General features: G+C 40.1%; 1 protein-coding gene across 6 annotated transcripts in view; it reads left to right on the top strand.

Annotated features, from left to right (window-relative positions):
* Nucleotides 1-13,819, top strand: part of CTPS2 (CTP synthase 2) — a 222,903-nt gene that overhangs the window by 113,829 nt on the left and 95,255 nt on the right. The gene's annotated exons all lie outside the window — the stretch shown is intronic.

The raw sequence follows: 13,819 nt of genomic DNA, 5'->3' as shown, positions 1-13,819 counted from the left end.
TTTGAACACAATATTAAATTTTAAAATAAAGACAGGATCCAACTCTGCACCTCCTTCACGTCCCCGAGTCCTTGCCCCATTCCCTGACATTCTTAGCTAGTATGCTTTCTAATTTTTCCTGTTGGATGTGCTTGATATGACTTAGTTGTTACCTACATTTAAGCTTTGTAATACTCATTTAAATATTTTAGTTGTTCAGCTAATGTTTTTGTGGTGGTTTTGCCCCCCACCTTTTTTTTTTTTTTAATGCCATAAGGTATTACGGCCTTATTTTGTAAGATACCACAGAAAATTCATCTACCAAGCACATACAGAAATGAAATGAGTAATTCTGGTAAACAAAAATATTAAAGAGCTTTAGCACTCCACTTGTAAAAATTACAGCTTGAAGATCACAAGAGGCTCCAAATGAAAAGCCCACAAGAGGTAGGTTAAAAAGCTAGAATAGGCCTCATAGGGAGTGGGTCAGAAGCTCAGAGGTGACACTTTTTTTTGTTTTTGAGAGGGAGTCTCGCTCTTGTCGCCCAGGCTGGAGTGCAATGGCGCCATCTTGGCTCACTGCACCTCTACCTGCGGGGTTCAAGAGATTCTCCTGCCTCAGCCTTCTGAGTAGCTGGGATTACAGGCGCCTGCCACCACACCTGACTAATTTTTGTACTTTTAGTAGAGACGAGTTTCTCCATGTTGGCCAGGCTGGTCTCGAACTCCTGATCTCAGGTGATCTGCCTCCCTTGGCCTCCAAAAGTGCTGGGATTACAGGCGTGAGCCACTGCCAGCCAGAGGCGACACTTTTTTTTTTTTTTTTTTTTTTTGAGAGTCTCGCACTGTCGCCCAGGCTGTAGTGCAGCAGCGTGATCTCGGCTTCCTGCAATCTCTGCTTCCTGTATTCAAGCAATTCTCCTGCCTCAGCCTCCTGAGTAGCTGGAACTATAAGTGTGTGCCACCACACCCAGCTAATTTTTTTGTATTTTTGGTAGAGGCAGGGGTTTCACCATGTTGGCCAGGATGGTCTCGATCTCCTGACGATCTCCTGACGTCATGATCCACCCATCTCGGCCTCCCAAAGTGCTGGGATTACAGGCATGAGCCACCTGGTCTGGCCAGAGGCGACACTTTTAACATCACAAAGGGATAGTCTGGTTTAAATGGAAGTTTTCAATTTTAATGATTGTGATTTCTAAAGTCACTTGTAACGTAATGATTTCCTGTGGGCTAATGATGCATGTAAACAAGACCGGAAAGACAAGCCCTTAAGAAACAATAAACCGGCCGGGGCGATGGCTCAAATCTGTAATCCCAGCACTGTGGGAGGCCGAGGCGGGTGGATCCCGAGGTCAAGAGATCGAGACCATCCTGGTCAACATGGTGAAACCCCGTCTCTACTAAAAATACAAAAAATTAGCTGGGCATGGTGGCGCGTGCCTGTAATCCCAGCGACTCAGGAGGCTGGGGCAGAAGAATTGCCTGAAACCTGGAGGCGGAGGCTGCAGTGAGCCGAGATCGCGCCATTGCACTCCAGCCTGGGTAACAAGAGCGAAACTCCGTCTCAAAAAAAAAAAAAAGAAAAAGAAACAATAAACCAGCCTGTACCCTTGAACTTGGAATGTAGGGAAGCACAGAAGGACAGTAGCATGGCTGCTTAGAATACAGGTACTGGAACAAGAGTGAGACATGAGCACAGAAAGTTACTATAAATCATTACTCAACAAATGTTTCTTGAGCCAGGCATGGTGATAGGGTTCCCAGTCCAGACCCCAAGAGAGGGTTCTTGGATCTTGCGCAAGAAAGAATTTTGGGCAAATCCATAGAATAAACTTTATTAGAGAAGTAAACGAGACAAGAGAATGGCTACTCCATAGACACAGCAGCAGCACAAGCTGCTGACTGGGTATACTTATGGTTATTTTTTGATTATATGCTAAATAAGGGGTAGATTATTCATGAGTTTTCTGGGAAAGGGGTGGGGAATTCCTGGAACTGAGGGTTCCTCCCCTTTTTAGACTATACAGAGTAACTTCTGAATACTGCCATGGCATTTGTAAGCTGTCATGGTGCTAGTGAGAGCTTCCTTAAGCATGCTAATACATTATAATTTGAGTATAATGAGCAGTGAGGATGACTAGAGGTCACTTTTGTCACCATCTTGGTTTTGGCTAGCTTCTGTACTGCATCTTATTTTATGGTCAGAGTTTTTCTGACCTGTGTCTTGTGATGCCAGTCCTGCCAACCTCATATCTCATCCTGTGACTAAGAATGCCTAACCTCCTGGAAATGGAGCCCAGTAGGTCTCAGCTTTGTTTTACCCAGCCCCTATTCAAGATGGAGTCACTCTGGTTCAAAAGCCTCTGACAATGTCAGGGGCTGGGGGTACAGTGGGGAGTAACCTCACATAGAATAGAAAAGGGACTCAGTTCCTTTTTCACATATTTTTTTTTCTTCTTGTCTCGCTGATCACAAAACCCACACCACTGCCTTGCTGACAATTGGCTTTAGATAAGGCTTTAGGCTTACAAAGAAAATAGCCATTCTTCTGTGCTTTCATAATGTTTAACCATGCCTTTTACTTAAAAGAATTCCGGGAACTGGCTTTAGGAAATCTAAACATCAAACCAAGGTTGCAGACTGTCCCATCTTGGGAAGGGAAGGAACGCTGAGCAATTGATTTGCAGCCTGTTACTGCTGGCCAGACCCCTAGGTGGCCCATTACTCAAGATAACAATTCCCCAGGCCAGCCTGCATACCCTACCCCGATACCAATTCCTGTGTTTGTCTAATAAAAAAATCCCTACCACCTTTTCAGGGAGTCAGCCTGAGGGATCCCTGTACCCCTGGTGTCACCCCTGCACTCGAGCACAAACCTCAAGATAAAAGCCTTGTCTGGGAAATCTGCTTGTCCCCATGCTAATTTTTTTTTTTTTTTTTAACTTGTTACATGATGGGCCCAAGAGCCTGTCATCTGTAACAAACCTGCCTTAAGACACGACCATCTCTTGGGGGAAGGTGGCTTTAAACAAATCTATAGAGAAATAAGTATTTAATTATATTAATAATTGTCATATGTTGAGGGACTATGACAGTACCAAAGAAGAAGAATAAGGGGGCTTGAGAGAGTGTAAAATGGGGTCCTATCACAAACTAGAGAACCAAGGACAGCCTCCTGAACAAAGCAGGTAAATGATTTACTTGGTTTTGTGTGTGGTCACACAGTGCAAAGGCAATGGGCCAAGAGCTCCGAGACCCAGTGGAGATGTGCTTTTCCTGACTGACAGGACAGTTGGGTGAATGGTGGCACTGTTTCAATGGTATCTTCATCTGCTTGGTGTCAATGAAGTGAAAGTGTAGGCTAAATGACAATTAAGAATGGAGCGAGGGCTGGGCATGGTAACTCATGCCTATAATCCCAACATTTTGGGAGGCTGAGGCAGGAGGACAGCTTCATCCCAGGAATTCAAGACTGGCCTGGGCAATATAGTGAGACGCCATCTCTATGGAAAATTAAAAGAATTAGCTGGTCTTGGTGGTGTATGCCTATACTCCTAGCTACTCGAGAGGCTAAGGTGTGAGGATCACTTGAGCCCGGGAGGTCAAGGCTGAGGTAACCTGTGATGGCACCATTGCATTCCAACCTGGGAGACAGAGTGAGACCATCTCAAAAAAAAAAAAAAAAATGGGTCTCTTCCAATCTTAATTGTCACTTTTGTTGCTATATTTCTTTCTTGCACTTTCTATTTTGTTAAAATAAGTACTATTTACATACACATCTATAGTCTGTTAAAGTTAGTGCCAGACATTGGCCCTCACCACCATTTCTCCTACAGCTAAGGTTCTGCAACCCAAAGGTGCCATCGAAAATCAGGTAAGATACTTAGAAATGTGTAAGGGAGGAAAAATATTTTTTTTCTCTACCCATTCTAAGTTCATGGCTGAGGCCCTATATCAAAAGACAGACTAACGAGAGAAAAGTGGACAAATTTAAGTTTTATGTGACACATGAACGTTCATCAGAAAATGAAGACCCAAAGAAGCAGTTAAAGCTGAGTGTTTTTTATAGTAGGTTTGGTGGAGAGTAGAGATTGTGAATCCCCAAAATCTGAGACAGATCTCAGTTAATTTATAAAGTTTATTTTGCTGAGGTTGAGGATGTGCATCCATGACACAGCCTCAGGAGGTCCTGATGACATGTGCCTAAGGTGGTCGGGGCACAGCTTGGTTTTACACATTTTAGGGAGACATGAGACATCAATCAATATGTGTAAGATGGACACTGGTTCTGTCCAGAAAGGTGTGACAACTCGAGGCAAAGGCGCATGAACCTAGAAAATCTGAGACAGGTCTCAGTTAATTTAGAAGGTTTATTTTGCCAAGGTAGAGGATGTGTATCCATGACACAGCCTCAGGAAGTCCTGACGAAATGTGCCCAGGGTGGTTGGGGCACAGCTTAGTTTTATACTTTTTTTTTTTTTTTTTTGAGACAGTTTTATACATTTTTTAAATACATTTTTTACAAAATGTTGGCCAGGCTGGTTTCGAGCTCCTGACCTTGTGATCTGCCAACCTTGGCCTCCCAATGTCCTGGGATTATAGGCATGGGGGTAGGGGGCTTCCAGGTTATTAATAGATAAGAGACAAATGGTTGCATTCTTTAGCCTTTCCAAATGAGGCAGTTAGACATGCACTTATCTCAGTGAGCAAGAGAGGTGACATTGAATATAATGGGAGGCAGGTTGGCCCTAAGCAGTTTCCAGCTTGAATTTTCCCTTTTGCTTAGTGATATGGGGGCCCTGGGATTTATTTTCCTTTCATATTTACTCCCTTTTCTTTTTAAAAATCTTTTGGAGAAAGCATTTTAGGAGAAAATGAGTCTCTGGTCCCAGGTTTCATCTGATCTCTCATGGCTAGGATGGTTTATTCTTAGATGGGTAGGTCCCCAGTTATTAGGAAAGTTCAATCTTAGCAGGTTGTGAAGTTGTATGTCTTATGACGAGAAAATACAGGGAGGAAGGGAGAAAAACGACAACAAAGAACAATCCTGGAAAATCGATATAGGCCACATTACTCTGAAGTTTATGTATCAGTGGGCAGGGATGAAAGTGGCTTATTATATAAATAGGTTGTTGTTATTTTCTTCTGAAGTTTAAATTGTCTAGCTTCAGTTCACAGGGCTTTACAGAAGCACAGTTTAGTTTTCAGTGACTCCAAATTAGGAAAAAAATGGGGAAAAAGAAGGAAAAAAATTGAAAACATTATTTTGAAGACTTGTAGCCAAGAAAAATTAGAGTTCAGTCCAAACTGTAGAAGATAATAATAACCATTGAAAAACATTAGGCAAGGCTAGAATCTAACAACAAGTGTACTACAGTTTTTAAAAAATAATTTTTCTCTCTGCAGTTTCCCATTTTTACTAAAGAGAGATCACAGTAGGACCAATTTGCTTTATTATACTTGGCCTGATTATTTGTATAAAGTGCAGCAAGAATAATAATAATTATTTTTTTTTACATAGGCTTTTAAATTGGCTTTGATGGAAATTTGTTTCATAGAAGGAATCTCAGATAAAACTTTTTAAAAGCCAAGCTCAGCCACGGATTTGTACCATCAAATACCTATGAGTTGGGTGAATTCCTCTCCTCTTGAGGTTCCAAGATAAACTTGGGGGTCCTGGACCTGTCAGAAAGTGGTATGCTTTACCTACCACAGGTCAGGAATCCTGTACAGGGACTATGTAGACTAGGTATGAGGCCAGCATCTCCAAGAGGCCTTTATTGGCTCCATAAATCAAGTTTGGTTCCTTAAAGGAAAGCACAACATTCCAGTCAAACCCTTTGCAAAATAATCAGTTTCTCTAATTGTGTCCTATTATAAAGGAAAATAGATTCTTTTTTTTTTTTCTTTTTTTTTTTTTGAGGCAGAGCCTCACTCTGTTGCCATACTGAAGTGCAATGGTGCAATCATGGCTCACTGCAACCTCTGACTCCCTGGTTCAAGCCATTCTCCTGTCTCAGCCTCCTGAGTAGTTGTGATTACAGGCACATACCACCATGCCCAGCTAATTTTGGTATTTTTAGTAGAAATGGAATTTCACCACATTGCCCAGGATGGTCTTGATCTCCTGACCTTGTGATCTGGGCACCTTGGCCTCCCAAAGTTCTGAGATTATAGGCATGAGCCACTGAACCTGGCCATGAAAACAGATTCTTATTGCACTTATGCAAATAACTATGTTGCCATAAGTTAAGAATGCTCACAAATAGTTTCCAAATTCTGGAGAAATCAGGTAGAGAGAAACAAATATGTTCTAAGTTTTGTTCATAGTATACTAAATTGTTAAAAGCTGTCCATAGCTCAAAAGAAAAGTTTCCTTGACTCTAAAAAAACAAAACAAAGGATCAGCAATATTTTAAGCAAAAAGTGAAAAAGATTACCTCAATCTTGTATTACTTCAGTCCATGCAGTAAATTCCTGTTCTGCTTGATATTCATAAACATTTCAGTTCTCCATGAGTCCTAAAGGTTTTTCTTCTATTCTGATGTTGGAGTCTCCAAAGTTATCAGAAACTTGTATTCAAGAGCACCTGTTTGAGTTTTATAGCTGATTATAAAATCACCTTCTAAAGAGGACCGAAACAAGACAGCAATTGCCTACGGATGACCAAATGTTTAAGGGCAGCCATAGTCAAGGACACAATTGACAAGGAAATTTGTTACCTCTGTGGCACACAATAATTTAACATAACAGTTATAATTATTACTGATAATGTACACTAAGCATATTAGAATTATAGGAATTTCCCATAATTTTGGAAAACATATCAATAACATTTATACAAATATGGTCCAAAGAAAACCAAACACCACTTCATATTTGGCAATGTTTCCTGTATAATTTTGTACCAAATAAGCCAAATTATGTTATTTTTGGATTTTAGGGAACCTGGTATCTTAAAGGATTAAGTCAGAAAAAGACATAATTTATAATTTGATTTTGGAAAGTTTGTCAAATATCAAAGGCTTAAAACACTTAATATCACAGGTCATTGTAAAATAAGTCATTCATTTGACCAAAGTGATAACTCAAGGATTTCAAAAAAAGGTGAAAACCTTCATTCTTTGAGAGAGGAGACTTAATTTTCTAAACAATAAGCCCTAATAAAAGCAGCATAAAGTCAATTAAATTTGTTTTTCAAAATGTTACAATCTATAAAATGTTAATCTTGACCATAAGATATAACTTCCATAAGCTTTTTATAACCTTTATTAAGTAGTCAGTTAATGGTTCAAGAAAATCTTGTTAATCTGACATAGGGGCAACATATGCTGGTCTTGCATCAGAGTGCCTTTGACATTAATGATTAATTTATAGAGAAGCTGAACTTATTTTATCTCTCAAAATCAGCCCTTACAATCTCACATGTCTGTGTCTTCTGCAGTAGTCCCTGGACCTTGGCAAGTTGAATAGCTTTAATTTCTGGCCCTGTGTCTCAGGAATGCAGTTTATTTTGATTGACATCTTCTACAATGCCTGAAGATGAAGCTATAATTGCTGTCAGTGTTTAAGATTTAGCAGGACTTGGTATCCTTTTTAGACCCAGGAGTCAAAGCCCTGTAACTCAGTGTCACAAGTACTTTAAAAAGCACATACATCTTTCTGTATACACGGATGTAATAACCTTAATTAAAAAAAATTTTAATCTCAGTTTTTTTCCTAAGCAAACCCAAACTTAATAATAATGATGGCATAGGAATTGTTTCAATAAAATGTAAAATCTGTTAGGCCATTTACCAAAAGGCAAAAGAAAAGATCTACACTGCACAGAATATTATGTTGGAAGAAAACATTTTCTTTAGACTTTTAAGAAAACATTGTTAGCATTAGTCCACAACAAACAGAACTTAAGGAAAAAAGCTTATAAGAGCTGAAAATGAGTTGAAGGAGAGTGTTACTGTTTCACACCTTTTTCTTTTTTGAGATGGAGTCTTGCTCTGTAGCCAGGCTAGAGTGCAGGTGTGCTATCTCGGCTCACTGCAACCTCCGCCCCCTGGGTTCAGGCGATTCTCCTGCCTCAGCCTCCTGAGTAGCTGGGACTACAGGCACGTGCCACCACTCCCAGCTCTATTTAAAAGGGGAGAGAAAACAGAAAATGGTGAGATGCAATAAAAGTTGAACTTTCTTGCTTCTAACCTCCAAGCTGTCCTTGTTTATTCTTGGGCATAGGCTGAACCAACTTTGGGAGAAACTTAGTTTATAGTTTAGCTTTGAAACAAAGATGATAACAGTCCCTTCCCAAAACAAACCTTACATGCCTGTGGACTAGACTGCCTAAAGCCACAAGATTAGAAGTCATGGTAATCTTACTAAACCTAAAATGTAGCTATTTTTATTTAAACCAATATCAATGTCTTATTTATTAAAGTTTACACAAGCAAAAATCATTCTGTTTTGGGATGGGTTTATAGTTTTGTAACCCCATGCCAAATTTTGACACCTTATAGTATTTGGTGGGATAAGTATGAAATTGCTTGATTAATAAATACAAATGAAAATGTATGCTGGCAATTCATAAGACATTTCTAATATTACTTTATCAATAATTTTAAAGCTAGTTTATTTATTAAAGATTTTTCTTAAGTTACACAACCTTGGAAAGCATTTGACCAGTGTTTTCTTTTTTCCTTATTAAGTATTTGATTCAAGTGCTTTATTTTTTAAGCCAATTAATTAGAGCTCTTTTATGTATTTTCAGGAGTGAAACAGTGTGTATGCAACACGAATACATAAATGTATTAGGCATGCTGATAGAAATACATGTTACAGATTCATAAAAACCTTTTTCCCTATCTTAGACTTCCAAATTCTTAATAACCTGTTTTATTACCCTAGGCAGTTGTCAGTTAAATAGCTTTACATTTGCATATTAAAGGAAACAACTCAGGTGAAAGTCAAATAGCAAAATTTACATCCTAAGGCAGGAGAGAAAAAGTCTGGTGTTCTAGAGGGAAATTAAAATGGATTTAATTGCCAATTAAACATAAAATTATAGAGATTATAAAGGCCTTTCAAATATATACACACATGTACACACACACACACACACACACACACACACACACAAAGATCCTGTAGCTTTTACTTCAGAACTTTAGCCATGAGATGAATACAAATTCACTGCCTTGCAAAAAGAACCTGTTTGATCCAAACAGTGCTTTTCATCTTAATAGAAAAATAACAGCAGATTTAAAGCAGGCAGAAAAGAAAAATAGAGAAAAAGAGAACTTAGGAACTCCATAGTTTTCAGGTCAACCTTAAGGCTTTTTCCTTAATGTAAATGTGCACAAAAACCATATTACTTCCATTTTGCATTAACTCTGGTAAGTAGAGGTGTCATAAAACCTAAGGAGTGCTCGAAAGGGTGTCATTCTCCTTGGTTTCTCCTCATTCTTAGATTATTTGTGTCCCACATTTTTTTTTTCTTAAAAGGAAGAACTGAGCTGTGGCCTAGGGGTTTTGTATGGTGGATCAATGTGTGCTGCTTGTGGGCAGGACTCCACAGTGTGTCACCGCTTCCAGGCTTCTAGGTCAGGAGAGATAAATGGTTGCATTCTTTTAAGTTTCTGATTAGCTTTTCCAAAGGAGGCAATCAGATATTCATTTATCTCAGTGAGCAGAGGGATGACTTTGAATAGAATGGGAGGCAGGTTGGCCCTAAGCAGTTCTTAGCTTGACTTTTCCCTTTAGCTTAGTGATTTTGGGGCCCCAAGATTTATTTTTCTTTCACAAGATTAATGGAGAAATATGATAGGGCAAAGAGAATGATCTGGGGTAATGAACTGGGGGAACTTAGTAAGGCCTGTTGGTTCACATTCTCTGTGTCCTGTGTCTTCAGAGATAAGAATGCTCCTTTCCTCCAGGTCTAGAGAAGGCACATTTCACCCAGGGTCTTAATGACCTGCATCAGGGGAGAAGGGCAGGGAAGTGTCAGAGAGACCTTCCTGCTTTTGTGGTTTTCTCAGATTTCTTCAGCTTCAAATACTTGATATGCTAAAGTGACATATTTTGGGGTAGTGTGTCCTGAACCCCATCACAGGCAGCTTCTTTTAAAAAAGTTTTCAACTTTTATTTTAGATTTGGGGGTACATGTGCAGGTTTGTTACTTGGGTATATTGCATGACACTGAGGTTTGGGGTACAAATGATCCCATCACCCAGGTAGTGAGTGTAGTCCCCAATAGGTAGTTTTCTGTGCTTCCTCCCACACTCTCTCCCCAGTCTAATGGTCCCCAGTGTCTATTGTTCCCATGTATTTTCATGTGTACCTGATACAAGCAGCTTCTGATATTTGAGATTGATGTCCCTGAATATCACTCAAAGATAATGGCAAATTCCATGGACGTCATTCAGTTTCATTGCTCCTGAGTGAGGCCCACTTTCCATCCATATGGATTCGTCAGTATTACCTGCTTCCTCTGAGACAAATAATAGTGAAAAGTTGGAGAATCCAGTTGATACCGTTTGATCATAGAGCTCATTTTTAAGCTTGAGTGTTGTCTTAAACTTTCATATTTTTCTTCAATAAGAAATTGTTTTGAAGACAGATGTATTGCTTTGATTTGTTTTCTCTGAGGGAGACTATGTTTTCAGTCAGGATGCTGGAAGAATTCTGTAGAGTAAGCTAAAAACCTAGAACCTGGAGGTTGGAGCCAGCATCCCAGGAAACTAAAGTTTTCCAGGCTGAATCATCCTCTCAAGGGGATTCTCTGAACTAGAGAAACCTGTCATATGCTGCAGACCAGGGTGATGAGACTACTTGTCATGATGATCACTTCTGTAGAACATTTAATGGTAAGAGATTGATATTTAGATAATTTATATGATCTACATTTCTGGAGTAGCAACTTCTGAGTTGATTTGCACAAGTATATATTGTTTCAGCGTTTTCAGAGATATGAAGATGCAAAAGTAATTTTCAACTCAGAATGTGATTTCTTTGTTGCCACCATTGATTCATACCAAGATTTCTGATAGGATGAGATTTTTCTTTCATGGCTTTTGAAACATCTGCTTTTCTGAGGGGATATCACAGACCACGGTTTTATCTCATAAATGACATGCTTTTCTCCTGTTTCCCTATCATCTTTCTTTTTTCCCAAACTTTCTAAGCATAATTGTTTTTTTTTTTTTGAGATGAAGTTTTGGTCTGTCACCCAGGCTGGAGTGTAGTGGTGTGATCTTGGCTTACTGCAACTTCTGCCTCCTGGGTTCAAGAGTTTCTCCTGCCTCAGCCTCCCAAGTAGCTGGGATTACAGGCATGCCCCTCCATGCCTGGCTATTTTTTTCTATTTTTAGTAGACATGGGGTTTCACTGTGCTGGCCAGGATGGTCTTGAACTCCTGGCCTCAGGTGATTCGCCCACCTCAGCCTCCCAAAGTGCTGAGATTACAGGTGTAAGCCACTGTGCCCAGCCCTAAGCATAATTCTTTATTTGAATTAAAAGATTTGTTTTAGCCTGTTTAAGAATGAAAAAGTAAAGGGCATGATTATAAATTCTGTATTGTACAAAGGAGGCATTATTTAAAGATGTGCCTTCTCCCTACCTCCTACCCCACCCAGGCTCAATCCTGCCCATTTTTGTAAATAAAGTTTTATTGGAACACAGCCACACCCATTCCTTTATGTCTTGTCTATGGCTGCTTTCATGCTACAAAAGGATAGTAGTTGACACAGAGATTCACAAAGCCTAAAACTTTTACTATCTGACCCTTTACAGGAAAAGTTGGTCAACTGCTGATCTAAAGTATGTGATGCAAGAAAATCTTTTTACAAGGCTTCAATAGAATCGAAGTTTTAAAAACTTTTTTTTCTATTTGGTGAAGATAGTCTCTTAAAAAAGTTTCTAAAAGAATGTATGACATGATGTTCCAAAATAAAAGGTCACAGAAAAGACTCTCTTTAACCTCTGTCCTCAACTACTTTGTTCCCTTCCCTGGAGGTCATGTTACCAGATTGCTCTGGGTTCTTCTAGAGACATACCACACAAAGGTGATATTGTGTGATATTTTTTTTTCTATATTGTTTAGGCGGCTTTTTTTTTTTTTTTTCTTTGAGACAGAGTCTCCCTCTGTTACCAGACTGGAGTGCAGTGGCACAATCTCGGTTCATTGCAACCTCTGCCTCCTGGGTTCAAGCAATTCTCCTGCCTCAGCCTCCTGAGTAGCTGGGATTACAGGCGCATGCCACCACTCCCGGCTAATTTTTTGTATTTTTAGTAGAGATGGGGTTTCACCATGTTGGCCAGGATGGTCTCCATCTTTTGACCTTGTGATCTGCCCACCTTGGCCTCCCAAAGTGCTGGGTTTACATGCATGAGCCACCACGCCCAACCTAAGCAGCATTCTTATTTCAGATGAGATTCTACTTCTCTATTTAGTGAGAAAGATAATTATGAGAGATACTAAGGAAAAATATACAGGGAATAGGCTAATAATTAATTTAGACTGTTACAGATATTGTGCACACACTGAGGGGCTTGACTCTGAATGATGCAGCAGAGAATACAGATGACCTGTAAGATATGATCTAGCTGGGGAAGGCCTTAATACAGTGCTTGAACCAAATCCTGAGAGATGAGTAGGAATTGAGTAGATGCATCATTGTATTATAAATGCAGGCAAGATCAATTATTGGCTAGCATCCCAGACAGTTCCCAGAGATCCTCCTGAGACCTAGTGTGTCCAACTTCTCCAAAAATGCTGCCCAGAATCAAAGCATCCTGAAAGTTGTGAGTCACTGTGAAGGCTGTCACTCTTTCATTAACAGGCAGAGACATCCCCTTTCTCTTTCCTTCTTTACTCTAGCTGCTCTGTAGACCTATGCTATCCAAAAAATATAATGTGAGTTACCCACATGCATTACTTGAAATTTTCTGGCAGCCATGTTAAAAAAGTAAAAAGAAACAGGTGAAATTACTTTTAGTAATTGAGTAATTTTAACCCAGTATATCTAAAACATAGATTTCAACATGTAATCAATATAAAATTTACTAATGGGATATGTTACATTCCTTTTCCCATATTAAGTCTTCAAAACTTGGTGTAAATATGACACTTTTAGCATGTCTAAATTCAGACTAGCCACATTTCAATGCTCAATAGCCACACATGCTAATGAAATGGGAGAAGTTCCCTTGTCTCCCTTGCAGTGTGTGCCATGGGGTTGTGGCTTGCTTTGGTACCCCACTGGTATATCCCTAGGGAGAGCATGCAGACGGGCAGGTCGTGGAGAGCATGGGCCCTGACCCCATGGCAGCATCTAGGGTTGAGTGTTGACAACTCCAAAAGCCCCAGTGGGTGTGTGTTACAATGCACTCTTTCAGTTTTGCCGTCCACAGGTGGCTTGTGTTAATCAGCTCGATTTGAACCTCTGTCTTACTGCAAGGACAGAGGGCTTTCTGTATCCCAGCTTCTTGCCTTAGTGTACCAGAAAAATCGGATCACATGTGGGCTTGGAGAATGAGTGCAAGGTTTTACTGAATGGCAGAAGTAGCTCTCCTCAGATGGTTGGGGAGCCAGAGGAGGATGAGTGGGAAGGTGGTTTTTCCCTGGAGTCAGACTGCCCTGGGCTGAACTCTGTGCCATCCCACTATTCTGCTCTCGATGGCCTGCTGGAGTCTGTTGGTGTGTTTTTCTGTTAGTGTGTTCTTCTGCCCCTCTGCTTCTCTAGACGTCCAGTCACTTGTGTGCTCTTCTGCTGGTGTGTTCCTCTAGATATGCAGCTGCTTGAGTCTCTGCCCACTAGGGTCTCAGGGTTTTTATAGGCACAGGATGGGG

This window comes from Sapajus apella, unplaced genomic scaffold (genome assembly GCF_009761245.1).
Source record: "Sapajus apella isolate SASKATOON/1434 unplaced genomic scaffold, GSC_monkey_1.0 scaffold17, whole genome shotgun sequence".
NCBI lineage: Eukaryota > Metazoa > Chordata > Mammalia > Primates > Cebidae > Sapajus > Sapajus apella.
Note: the sequence above shows the minus strand (reverse complement) of the source record. Positions and strands in the feature narration are given on the sequence as shown.